The 13201-nt window shown below is 38.7% G+C and overlaps 1 pseudogene; it reads left to right on the top strand.

Annotated features, from left to right (window-relative positions):
* The first annotated feature begins 6984 nt into the window (after positions 1-6984).
* On the top strand, positions 6985-7115 carry LOC126009934 (uncharacterized; annotated as a pseudogene).
* Positions 7116-13201: the final 6086 nt, after the last annotated feature.

Below are 13201 nucleotides of genomic sequence, written 5' to 3'. Positions count from 1 at the left end.
GCTCTATGCTCAGAAATCACTTTTGGCAAGCTTGGGGGAACCATATGGATGCTGGGATTCAAACCACCCTCCTTTTGCATGCAAGGCAAACCTCCATGCTATCTCTCCAGCCCCTCCTTTAGCAGATTTTTTTTATTTATTTAAAGAAAATGCATCACAGAGTTGAGATAGTTTATCATAATACATTTGTTTCCTGATAAGTGAAAGCAAAGTTATTGAAAAAAATGAAAAGAAATAAAGAAAATAAATAAAAAAGAAGAGAAGATCACATTTAAAAAGAAGAAAAGAAAAAGTACAGTAGCAATGTTCTTTTGTGAAATTATTGTACCATCAGTGATGTAATTAATACAAATACAGAAGGATTAGTAAACTCTTGTTGTTATATGTCCAATTTGTTAAATTGGGGTGATCCTTTAGGGATGACAGCATCAAACAAGTTGTCTAGAAATTAAAAGCTATGATACTACAAATTTGGGGCGCATATACTCAGCTGCAGGGACTCCTGGAAGAAGACCTGGTTCAAACACAGCAGCTATATTTGTAGGCTTGGTTACAGCAGCCAGGCTTTTCTCAAAGAAGAAAAATATGAGGAGTATGCCTGCACTCACTCAAAAAAAAAAAAATCCTAGTGATAAACAGTCTAACAGTCAGTGTACCTAACAGGTAGTCAGATCAAAGTCCCCACAAGGAACTGTAGAGGGTCTGTGATGAGGCAAGGCCATAAGAGAAATGGTGATTCTGGTGATGAAGGCAGCAAATTTGGCTTTGGTAGAGTGAGAGTTCAGTACACCCTCTCCTCCTAAGATGTCCAGCTTTGTGCTGCATGGGCCAGTATAACAATAATCTTTCACAGCTCGTTTTACATTTCATTAAAGAGTGAGTCTGTGGAGCTGGCCCAGTTTGAACATTGTGACTGCATTTGTGGGCATGGTTATAACTGTCTTAAACAGATTCTAAAGAGCTTTCTTTTATGTACTGGACTATAGCAATAGCAAAATCCTTGGATCAGATTGGCCGGTACTGTGGAGATGGATAGAGTAAAATAATTTATCAAAGATTAAAGGAAGGGAAGTTAAAAAATGTATTCACTGAGAACACTGCAAGACTAAAGTAGCTTCTCTCTCTACACAGGGTAAAGTGGGGGTAGAGACCAAAAACTAGTGGCATTATAAGCCTTTTTAGCAGAGGGATAATGCTTGGAGGTGGTGTGATTTTTCAGCATGTATTTTGGATCTAATAGGCAGTGTTTCATTTCCATGTCAATAGGGTGTTTATTTAGGAGCATATGGACTTATTGCAAGTCCTTGCAATTGGGTCCAAAATATTATTTTTAGACCTTATTATGTCTCCCTCTGTTAGAAAATCTTAGAACAGTGGCAATGGTCTATATTCTGAAATTACTTCAAGCTGATCAGATGGATAGCAAATTTTAGGTTTAGGGACTAGGGGATGAGAGAAAACAAATATGATTATTAGGTAAATAAGACAAAGAACAAATGTCAAAATTAGGACTATAGTGATTATTATGATTTTAAGAGCATCATTAACCAAAAATAACCTAGTTCATATTGAATTTTTAGGTTATCCTCCTGTTGTTAATCCTCTTCTTGAATAAGGAGGCTTTCTTCATAAGGTTTTTTTTGTTGTTGTTCATACTAATGGACTCAAAATAGTACTTTTTATGTCACATTTGGTGTCTCCTTCTTTGTGTGGCAGTTATATGCAGGGTTCCAAAGCTTTAGAGCAATACAGCAGTGAGAGAATTAATTGATTCATGGAGCTATGGAGAGCAGCAATATTGTTATTAGTGCATGTGAGTTTCAAAGAAAATGTGTGCGATACTGAGGCAGAAGAGTTAATTCTCCCTACTTCTAAGGATATTATGCTCAAGACTCCTAATGCTGCTAGATACATAATGAGAATTGGCACTCTTGGCTCTCAAGTGCATTAGCTATTCAGATAGTTGGAAGATTAAGGGCTTCTGACAGTATATGATTTATGATAGGAAAGAAGTATGCACGTTCCAGACCAATAGAATGATTGAGTCAAACATAGACTGCAATGCCACAAATGAAATAGAGTATCTGCCAATAGAGATAGCAGAGATTAAGTAAAGATCCAGTAGAGAGTTATACCTTTGATAGAATTGTAGATAAAATATTTTGAACTAATGCAGAAAATTCCAGGGCAATTAGAAAGGGATGTGTAATTTGGATGGGGTTTTGAGTGGATTTTTCAAAAAACGCATTATCTATGTTTATAGAAGATTAAGGCTTAATTGTTTTGGCTGAGTTGTGTGTTTTTGTAGAATTAAGGAAGGGTTTGAATTTAAGCAATGGAATATTGGTAGGACAAGTTTGTGTAATCTATCTACAGAAAAGAGTTCTAGGATGGCAAATATTAGTGGGTAAGGTTATATTTAGAGGAGATGAATTGCAGGTTTTAAAGGGCTCATTTTGCCCTCATATTCATGGGGGTCTACTTTAATGTTGGGTGAGGCATCTCTGAATATTAATGTAAAACCGCATAAGGCTGGGTTTAATTTGCCTACTGAGAATTCTTCTTTTGAAGTTAATGTAACAAGAGGAGAGTGTAGGATCTGAGAAATACTAAGGAAAAGATAAGTTCATAAATAGAAGTTTGAAGTGTAACACCTTCAAAATAATTCAATAAGTAATAATTTAGTAAGTCTAATGAGTTGGGGTTGGAGTCAAGGTGAGGAATAGTATCTAATCTTTCTAGTGTTAACAGATATGTTCTCAAAAGTGAAGGTTCATTCTTGGAATAAGGGAGTTTATAATCATATGGCATAAATCCACAAAAAACTTCGGCAAGTATAATTGGTAGGAAAATCTTGGAGAAGTGTTACAGTTGCTTAAATGTCTAAAAACATGGTGTTTTGGAACAATAGTTCAAAGAAAAAGAAATGAAAAGTTACTAATTGCTGGGCCCATGAACAGAGAATTTTTCTATTGAGGATAACTACAAATATTATAATTGAAGGGGTTTACTCGAGACAGGCACATGATAAATTGTAAAAAGCTAAAAGCTATTCTGAAAATAAAAAAGAGTTTTGTAAAAAGAGAAAAAGTGTTTTTAAATAATTACCTGGCAGATTTTCAAAATAGGTATTGAAGGTCAATTCCCAGTTTATATTTGTAGCTGATGATGATTGTCTTACCCTTTGAGGTCAATCAGTGACAGGTTTTATTTTGAAAGATAAATCCAGGAGGTATGTACTTGAATTATTACTGCTCTGTGTGTTGACAGAAAGACCGGATATGTGGTGGTCTAAGTGTATTGTAAGGGAGTTTTATCGTTTGGAAGAATAACACCAATTGCCTGGTGATATTTTAGGAGGACAAAAGAGTCACAAGCCCAATTTCCTGGTGATATTTTAAGGACAAAATTTTGTGATTATGGGGATGGCTGGGTTTTTGTTTGTTTGTTTGGTTGGCTGTTTTTTGGGATTTTGGGTCACACCGGCAGGGCTCAGGGGTTACTCCTGGCTCTATGCTCAGAAATCGCTCCTGGCAGGCTCAGGAGACCATATGGGATGCCGGGATTCAAACCACCGACCTTCTGCATGAAAGGCAAACACCTTACCTCCATGCTATCTCTCCGACCCCAGGGATGGCTGTTGATATACGTATAAAACATCTGTGATCTTTCTAAAGAATATTATATATAGTTTAAACTAATTATATTATGGGTAAATGGATTCATTGACAAAAAGTCTTTCCACAAAGAAGTTTAATAGAGGTAAGTCTTAAAGATGCCGGGTTATCATTCATTTCTGGATGAGAATAAGGGATGGTTGAGATTCTAACACTCAGGCTTGGATTAGTTTCGATCATACAGAGTTCTTGTACAAATGATTGAAGCCTCACAGACCTGCTTTTGAATTCATGCAACTTCCCTATTTACCAACTTCCTTTGATTTTGTTCTATATTTTGGAAGATTACTTTGGGTTTTTTTCTTTATTTTAAATCCCTGTCATCTATGCTTTATAGACCCCCCCCAAATCCCAACAATTCTTTTACATTTTTATGCTTCTCACTTATTTGTTCACTTATATACATTTTCACTTTATTCTTCACTCAGCCCTTCTTTTCTGTTAAACACTAAAATTTAAGGAAGTTTTCTAGCAGTTTATATTTCAAAATAACTCATTCTCATGATTCTTTCAGTTTCTAGTTCAATTTTTGAGGGTGAGAATCTATATTCATATCCAATTTTTGAAGGACCCTAATTGTATTTAGCTTTAAGTATGGCTAAGAGCATAAAGGCTTGAACAAATGGGACCTTCCATTTTACAATTTCCTATGTGCCAAAATGAAGATTGAGAAGAAAAATGAAATAAGTATCTAGAGAGCCATTAAGGGGTCATGTCTACTAGCCTCCAAATTATATAGAGGACCCTACAATATTGCTGAGAATTATTAGGCACATTTTCTTGATTACTCGGGGATCTAATTTAGTCCAGTTTAAAGGAGACAGTCCAGAAAAGAATCTTGGGGGAATAGAATTGGTTTGCCCCATGTTATCTGGAATGACAGAATGGAAGTAACCAGATTAAATATAATTTAGATGGTATGACTATCAGGCTCCTGTGTCCTTGAGTTTGCCTGTGACCATCCTAGAGAGGCATATCTACCAAAGGGATGTTCAGCATAGCCACAGGATCAGAGTAACATCTGGCTTCTGGCTACAGAGAACTAACCTATTCACTGGTTTCATGAGTGTTGAGCCCAATTGATTCACTCATTTGTCAGTCACTAGGAAATTCTCACCATCTCAGGAGATCTAGTGAGAACATCAGTGAAAAGGAGCAAAGGAAGAGAAGGACAGGAAACTTGACAGTAAATGTGGGTTATCCTGAGAGCACAGCACTGTCACAGCTCACTGCCTACATGATGAGCATCAGTCAAGCTTTAAGAAAGCCCTACATCCTATAATCTGTGATTGGTATAGAGAAAGTCAAGGACCTTGCAGTCTCACCAGAGCAGTCACAGCCAGAGCTTTGCAATTATCCTCTAGTTCCTTTGTTGTATAATAAAGGAACAAAATTGGAAAAATGGGGAGAAAGGAGAGGGAACCTTCCTGTACATGTAACCAAATGAAGAGGGTCAGTTGGTGCCAGGTATTTATTGGGAACAGTGGAAGAGAGTAGAAGACAAGGATAAAGGGCATGGTCTGCACTGGGTTCAGGGACTGCTGGTATTAGTCTTAAAGCCAAGGGGCATTGCTTGTGTGTGGTGTTGATTTTGCAGCTTGGCTTTTCCACTACAGTGAGCACTGCTTTCTTTCCATGTAACTGAAGTGTTAACAGGATGTTTTTATAAACAGAGTGGGCTGATAAGAAGCTTGCCTGCACTTTTATTCTCAATCTATTATTCTGTAGCCCCTAGTATTCCTGACTAAAAAGAAACTAGCTTTTCTTGCATAAAAGGAATCCCCGGCCCCTACCTTACATCTCCCAGTTCTGAACAAAGACAATTCTCCATTGCAAGGAATTCCCTTCTGCAATAAATAAAGGGAAGGAGCACTGCATTTAGATATTAATTTATTCTAATCTGGAGGATTGTGTTCCTCACTCCCAGAGACACTAAACGCCCTCTAGTGTGGAGGGAATCCAGTCCCAGTCCTTGGGAAAAAGTTAAATGTTAGCAAGAAAGATGAAATATATTTTTCTCCAGTGAGCAAAGCAATAACACCTGGGTGACACAGGCAAAGAGACCAGCAAGCACTCAAGGGCAGACTTTGAAAACATGGACATTTCTAGAGGTCAATTTATTGAGAAAATTTCCAGCTGGGACACAGCCAAGGGAAATGGAAAACAACCCAAGCACAGCAGGCCAGGTCAGATCCAGGTTTGAAAAGCTATGGAATTCCTTCAGCTCTAAATTTGTTCCTATTTTCAGCAAGTCAATTTTCCCCTATTTGGATAATATTAAGTATTCAGCTGCCAAAGAGGATCGGGGGGGGGGGGGACTTTAAGCAATGCTCAAAGAAATCCACACCTTGACAATTCACTCTGCTATCTGATGAGCACTAAATTAATTTCCATATTAGCGCATTAAGTAAAGATAAGACACAGAAACATGAATTACAAGACACACAAGGCTCTTATTAAATTTCTGTAGAATATAGTTCATGCATTAGTCTAAAGCCCAAGAAATCTAAAGCAACAAATTTGCAGGGAGCAGCTCAAAAGAGATGGAGTGCTCCCAGAAATAGGTTTGGCTCTAAGCTGATGGTTTCCTTTCCACTGTGAATGGAACAAGATAAACACATTTCTTATAAAATGTGACTGTTTCTAGCAACTTTGCCCTCATTCCTGCCCCAACCTCAGCCCAAGTGTTGCCAGGCACAGAGGCAGACTCTCAGCACTAACCTGGGACTTCATTATCTGCTCTCTCAGGACCTCCCAGACCCAGGCCTTAGAGACATTGTGGGTGAACTGTACAAATTGCCGGCAAAATTCCAATTCCGGTTCCTTTCAGGCTTGACTCTTTCAGGCTCTGTCACTCTAGCTTTGGTTGACGAATTGATGAATTTCTCATGTGACCATAGGTCCTAGAGCACCATCGCCACTAGAATTAATCCTAGTATATTTTAACTCTATAACCTGCACCAAAGAGTAAAGATCAAATTGAATATTTGGCCTGGATAGACTCCAAGTTAACCAGAAGGCTGGATACCATTTTCTTAGAGGCTAAAGTCAGGAGAAATTCTAAAAGACTGGTGGGAGAAAATTTTTAAAAAGTAGCAGCTTGGGCTTTGGCTCCCTTGGCTGTACCTGAGTCCAGTTGGAGATACTGTCAGTTAAAGCCTGTACAGAGAGCCTTCCCTATACTCCCAATGGAGATTCAGACACCATATTAAATCTTTTCCTTAGAATGGACAGGGGCAAAAACATGTCTGTGACATCAGACAAGTCATTAACATTTCAATTTCCTCTGTTTAAGAAGAGGTTGAGATAGTCAGGTAGGTTAATTTTTATATATTCTTTTCAGAGGGCAGATAGAACATGATGATTGGAGTGTGCATAAATTGTGATTAACATCTCTGTGTGATTAGGGCTGAAACACCCCAATTGCTCCTATTTGATTCAACCTTAAAAAAAAAAAAGAAGAGATTGAGCTTGATGATTTCTAATAACCCTATGAGAGCTAATATTCAATATTCTTATAATTATATCAATGAACAACAACCTTATGTTTTCTCATTTTGGTAGACTTCTAGGCGATCACCTTCAAGGTGTCTCTTTCATAAAGACCTTCCAGTCCAACAATGGAGAGTATCATTGGAGAAAATTGCTTCATTTATCTGCAACTGGCCTTAGTTCCAATTCATCCTGGGACCATGCACACTGTTGGATATAGGGTAGTAAGATGCCCCTCACTGACACTATACCAAAAATGCTCTAGGTTTAGAACTTTCTGTAAAGTGAACCTAGGTAAAAGCCCCACAAAGGCACTTCCCCCAACTTCCTATTTTCCTAACCTCTTCTTTCAGTATGTAAAATCACATCTGGATTACAGGGCCTTCCCCCACCCTAGTGGATGGGATTCTGGATAATAAAGAATAAGTGCTGCCTTTGGGGAAAAGAGAGAAGAAACACAGGATACACAGCACGGGGGGAAAAGACATGGCTTAGGAGCACAGGTCAAGGAGAGCTCGGCAAAGAAAGCGGATGGCAGAGACAGATAGCAGAGAAAGACCATGAGAATTAAAGCAAATTAACTCCAATGAATATCTTTGCTGACTGTTGTATATTATTTCTCTGCAGCTACTATCCTGCTTCATCAGACCCATCTGTCTGAGGGATTAAATACACAGTGGAAAAATAAAAATATTAAGTCTATGGCTTTATAATGTCAAAATAATCAGAATTTTTTTATGTATCCTTTCTCCAGCTTCCCTGATGCTGACATCTTTCCATAGCCATCATCACTGATGGTTTTACAGCTTCATCTACTTTCTCTTCATGGCCTAGCTGAGTTTCTCTACCTGCCTCCCCAGAAATCTGTCCTGGTATCTGAATGAACCTATCACCAGAGCAAACTATTTGCAATGTCCAAGATTGAGGAACAGAGACTAAAGCTCAGTTCCTGCCTCTGAATTTGGAACTTGTATCTTATTTCTTTATAAAGTCATAGACTTTATATTTTTTTCCACTACAGCTCTCCATGCAGTTAGTCAAGACTTTCATTGGCTTAAACTTCTCCTCAGCCTCTGCAAGCCCTTCCTTTTACAGCTTTGCATCCACCATTCCTCCTTAATACATGCTAAAACACTTTTCTAGTTAGCTTCTTAGAGACCCCAGCAAGTCATGTTCATTTTTATTGGAGCCTCTAACCACAACCCCTGCCTCCCCTTTGCCTCCTTTTTTCAAAGGAGAAATAAAGACTACCAGTGATTTTCCAGGTTAATCAGTAGGTACCTTCTGTTTCCCAGGTTGCAACCATGTCCTCTTGCCTTCACACTTCACTGCCTCTCCAAACTTGTCACATTTTCCTTGCATGATAGAAAGAGACAACAAGGCTCGGGGATAAATCAATTCAGCCATCCATCTCCACTACAAGGAAGAATAGTCCCATGCAGGAATTCATGAGTTATTCATTGCCTCTACTTTAAATAAATAAACCATACGTTTTTACTTGGGGACTCTTAACATTTGTGTGAAGTTATATCACATAAAGATACAAGTTCCAAATTCAGAAGCAGGAACTGAGCTTTAGTCTCTGTTCCTCAATCTTGGACATTGCAAATAGTTTGCTCTGGTAATAGGTTCATTCAGATACTAGGACAGATTTCTGGGGGGCAGGTAGAGAAACTCAGCGAGGCCATGAAGAGGGAGTAGATGAAGTTGTAAAGCCATCAGTGATGATGGCTATGGAAAGATGCTGGCATCAGAGATGCTGGAGAAAGGGTATATGAAAATTTTCTGATTATTTTTATAATTTCTTGTGGCCAAAATTATTTTACCAGGCAATTTTCTGCTAAGTGGATGGATCTGGAGAGTATCATGCTAAAACAAGTCAGGAGAGTGAGAGACATAAATCGATCTCCTTCATAAGAAGGTTCTCCAAGGTTCCCCATTCTAAACTCAAGATCAGATGGCATAGAGAGGAGATACAGCAGAGAGTGTAGAGGAACCTGCATGTTCAAATGGGGAGGAGGAGTAGAGCACACAAAGTGAGGTATGAATGGAAGATCTTAAAGTTAGAGAGGTTAGCAAGTAGTAGAGTGCACCTGCCTGCCAGGGAATTCTGTGCTATGCTGTATGCTGCCAAATCAAGTGACTGAACAGACTCTGAGCAGTAGCAGTGGCTCTCTAAATAGATTCCCTCCTGTGTCCACATCCCTTCATCACAGGGGTAAAAGTAACACTACAGAAATGCTCCTAAAGGCAACACACTTTGGTATTAAAGTTCTTGGAGTGGCAAGAGGAGTCTGAGTTACAGGTTTGTTGCTTGTGGCTCTTGAGGGGCTGATACAAGACCTGGCATCTCCTGCTTTCCTGCTTCTGCCATTGTCTCTGTGATACCTGAGTGGCCTCTACAAATGCCACTGCTATCAAAATGGACAATTTCCTTATGGGTAGAAAGGAGACGCAGGACCCCAGAATCCTACAGAGCTCCTAAAGTAAAAATGTGAAAAGCTGTGTGAGGCTCACCACAGATGTTTTATCTGTGCTTTGCTCTATGGCAAAAAGAAGAAAAGCAATGTAAGGGAGACTCTGTTGTTTGGAAAAAGATGACTTCTTTAAAAGTCTCAGGTTTATTTATATTTATTACTTCCATAATTTTTGAGGAATTTTTATTTTTACCACAGTGGATTAACAATCTTGCACAGTAATATTTTAGGTACATAGTGACATTGAATCAGGGGTATACGTTTTGTTCCTTCAAATTCTAGAAGGTCCATAGAAGACACTGTGCTAGGAGTCTGGTGCCCTGTACACCCTCTACTCCTAGGAATGGTGTTTTATTAGGGCACACAGAACTGTGAGAGCAGAGTACTTAAGGAGGTTCTGGGTACATACATGTGTGTGCACATGTATTTGCATGTCTGCAAATTTGTGCCTGCTGGTATATGCATATGCATGTGTGTGCAAACAATCTGTGCATATGTTTACATCTTTGTGTGTACATATCCACATGTGTGTAAAAGAGTGATATAACAGTCAAAAGAAAAGAACTCTGAAGTAAAATATTTTAAATTACCTGGGAGTTATATTAAAAAATAAAAAGAAATAATTGAAACTCAATTTATTCATTTGTTCTTGGTGGCTGGAGCAAAAATACAATGGGTAGGGTGTTTGCCTTGCGTGAGGTCAACACAAGTTTGATTTTCAGTAGCCCATATGATCCTCCAAGTCTGACAAAGTAATTCATGAATACAGAGCTGGGAGTAACTCACTGAGCATTGCCTTGTGTGGCCCCACAAAAACAACAGCAGCAATTATTAAAAAAAATAAATTAAGCTGCACACTAAAGCAATATCAAATGACCAAGGGCAACAAAATCTGACGAGTGGTCTAGAAAACTAGGGAAGTGGGACAGGATGGAATTAGACTGTGGGGGGAGAAGGGACACTCTGATGCAGGTTATGGTGTTAGGACATTGTATGTCTGAAACACTATAATTAACATTATTATAAATCATTATGCCTCAAATTTTAAAAAAAGCAAAATTGTTCCAAGGGTATGTTTTTTTTTAATTTTTATTTTGATCATATTGGCTTACATATCTTTCACAGTAGTATTTTAGGAACATATTAACATTGAATCAGGGGAATACCCATCACCAAATTTGACCTCCCCCCATTCCCCGTTCCCTTTCTGCAACCCATATCCCCCACCATCACACACACCCCCCCCCGGGGCTGCTAGAATAGGTGGTCCCCTCTTTGTCTAGCTTACTATTAGTGGTAATATATCTGTTTGGTCCCAAGGGTATGTTTTTAATAAGAAAATAGAGATCAAATAGTTTTACCTTTTCTACCAAAAATAAAGGAACAAATAGGTTACAATTAGATACAGGTATCTAATTGCAAGGTTAACATATTCTAAATGCCATTAAGTGAGATGAAAAAGAAACTTTTGTCATACAGTATGTGTTTATTAAGAACTTTTTTTCTCAAGGCCCAGGGATGAGTGGCAAAAGTATGTGCCTTAAAAGTGAGAGACCATTAATTAAATCCTTGATGCCAAACAGATTCAGGAAGATCTGCTATTTGGGATCCCTGACAGTAAAACAGAATGTGTGAACTCCAGAGCACCATAACCACTTTGTATGAACATCACAATTAAAGTTGTTAGATCCCCATGGCCAGGAGTTTCACCCTCAGCAAGCATTTATGTGAGAATTACAGCCATAACCCACTATTCAGTGAGCCCCGCATTAAGATTGTGCACAAATGCCACATTTAAAAACAGTACAGCCGAAGCTGGAGGGATAGCATGGAGGTAGGGCATTTGCCTTGCATGCAGAAGGTCGGTGATTCGATTCCTGACATCCCATATGGTCCCCTGAGCCTGCCAGAGGCAATTTATGAGCATAGAGCCAGGAGGAACCTCTGAGCACTGCCGGGTGTGACCCAAAAACAAAAAAAAAAAACAAAAAACAAAACAAAACAAAACAAAAAAAAAACAGTCCAGCTCCCATTTGTGATATATATTATATAATATATTATATAAAATGGTATTAGAATAATACCCAAAGGCAATAGAAACAAGAGTCAGGAGGACTCATCATGCTAGAAAGGTCAACACAAAGTGGAAGACTAGGGGAAAGTGCAATTAGGACAGAGAAGGAACCATTATGGCAGTGGTAATGACTACTCTGGATAAGAACTAGATGCTGAAAGGAGGTAAAGTGATTTGCAGTAACAGTATGCAAACCACAGTGCCTAAAAGTGAGAGAGAGAGAGAGTGAGAGAGGGTGAGAGAGAGAGAGAGAGAGAGAAAGAGAGAGAGAGAGAGAGAGAGAGAGAGAGAGAGAGAGAGAGAGAGAGAGAGAGACTGCCATAAAGGCAGGCTAGGGTAAGTGGGGTGGGGTATAGGAGAAAAACTGGAGACATTGGTGGCAGGAAATGTGCACTGGTGAAGGGATGAGTGTTGGAATATAGTATGACTGAAACTCAACCACCAAGAATTTTGTCACTGTGTTTTTTGACAATTTAATTTAAAAAAGAGTGAAACTGTTACTGAACATGTGTGCAAGCATAGTGACTAATGTATGCAAACCTTTTTTTTTTGGCAAGGCTGGCACATTAGCTATGCTCAGGACTTACTATTGGCTCAAAGATTACCTCTGATAATCATGGGATGCCAGAGTTCAGTCACATGCAAGACAAGCAACCTACCCACTTACTATACCTCCAGCCCCAACACTGACATTCTTTCATTCAATGAGAAAATGCCCTGAAAATAATTGCTATAACCCCTGTTTTCCTATTGAGTTAAATCTCCTTAGGTCACTCTTACCTGTCACAATAACTGTCATCCTCTTGGTTCAACAAATCTCTTCAATGTCCAGGATTCCCATGAGATTAAATAGTTTGTGCAGAGTGAGTAACTTAATAAAAGCAACATTTTTAAGGTTATAGAATTCCTAATCCTGTTTCTAGCATTCAGAGTTCAGGGACAGACGCCACCGGCAGTTAGAACCCCTGTTGTATTCAGGGACGATCCCATTCCAGGCCTCTGGTTCACCACGAGATTATAGCAGCCCGGCCAGGTATGCTGTCCAGATAGGCACACACAGAAATAAATTGGAAAGTAGGAGCTGTCCACAAACCACTCAAGAATTAAACATTTTCAATTTTGCAACCAAACTGTATGCAGAGTACTGTCAACTATAAGTCAAGTGTGTGTTAAAATAAAACAGAAGCTAATCAACCTATGAAGACTATTATCTCATATCACAATATATTCAATAAAATGTCCATTTCTTATCTAAGTTGTACATTTCTCCTAGGAAAAGTGAATGCTTTGTGGTTACAACCCAAGCTGCTATTGATTCAAAGTGCATGTTACCTTAATGATGTTCTGATATCCAATAAAATAACAACAATCTCTATTTTATTGTTCCAGGTCCAAAGAGAATAAACAGTTTGAGATTTTCTTCATGTTAGTGAACATTTTGGGGAAAAAACATGTATACATATATATGTATGCATAGTCTT

Source organism: Suncus etruscus, chromosome 5, assembly GCF_024139225.1.
Source record: "Suncus etruscus isolate mSunEtr1 chromosome 5, mSunEtr1.pri.cur, whole genome shotgun sequence".
NCBI lineage: Eukaryota > Metazoa > Chordata > Mammalia > Eulipotyphla > Soricidae > Suncus > Suncus etruscus.
The sequence above is the reverse complement of the archived record's forward strand: the minus strand, read 5'-3'. Positions and strand labels throughout refer to the sequence as shown.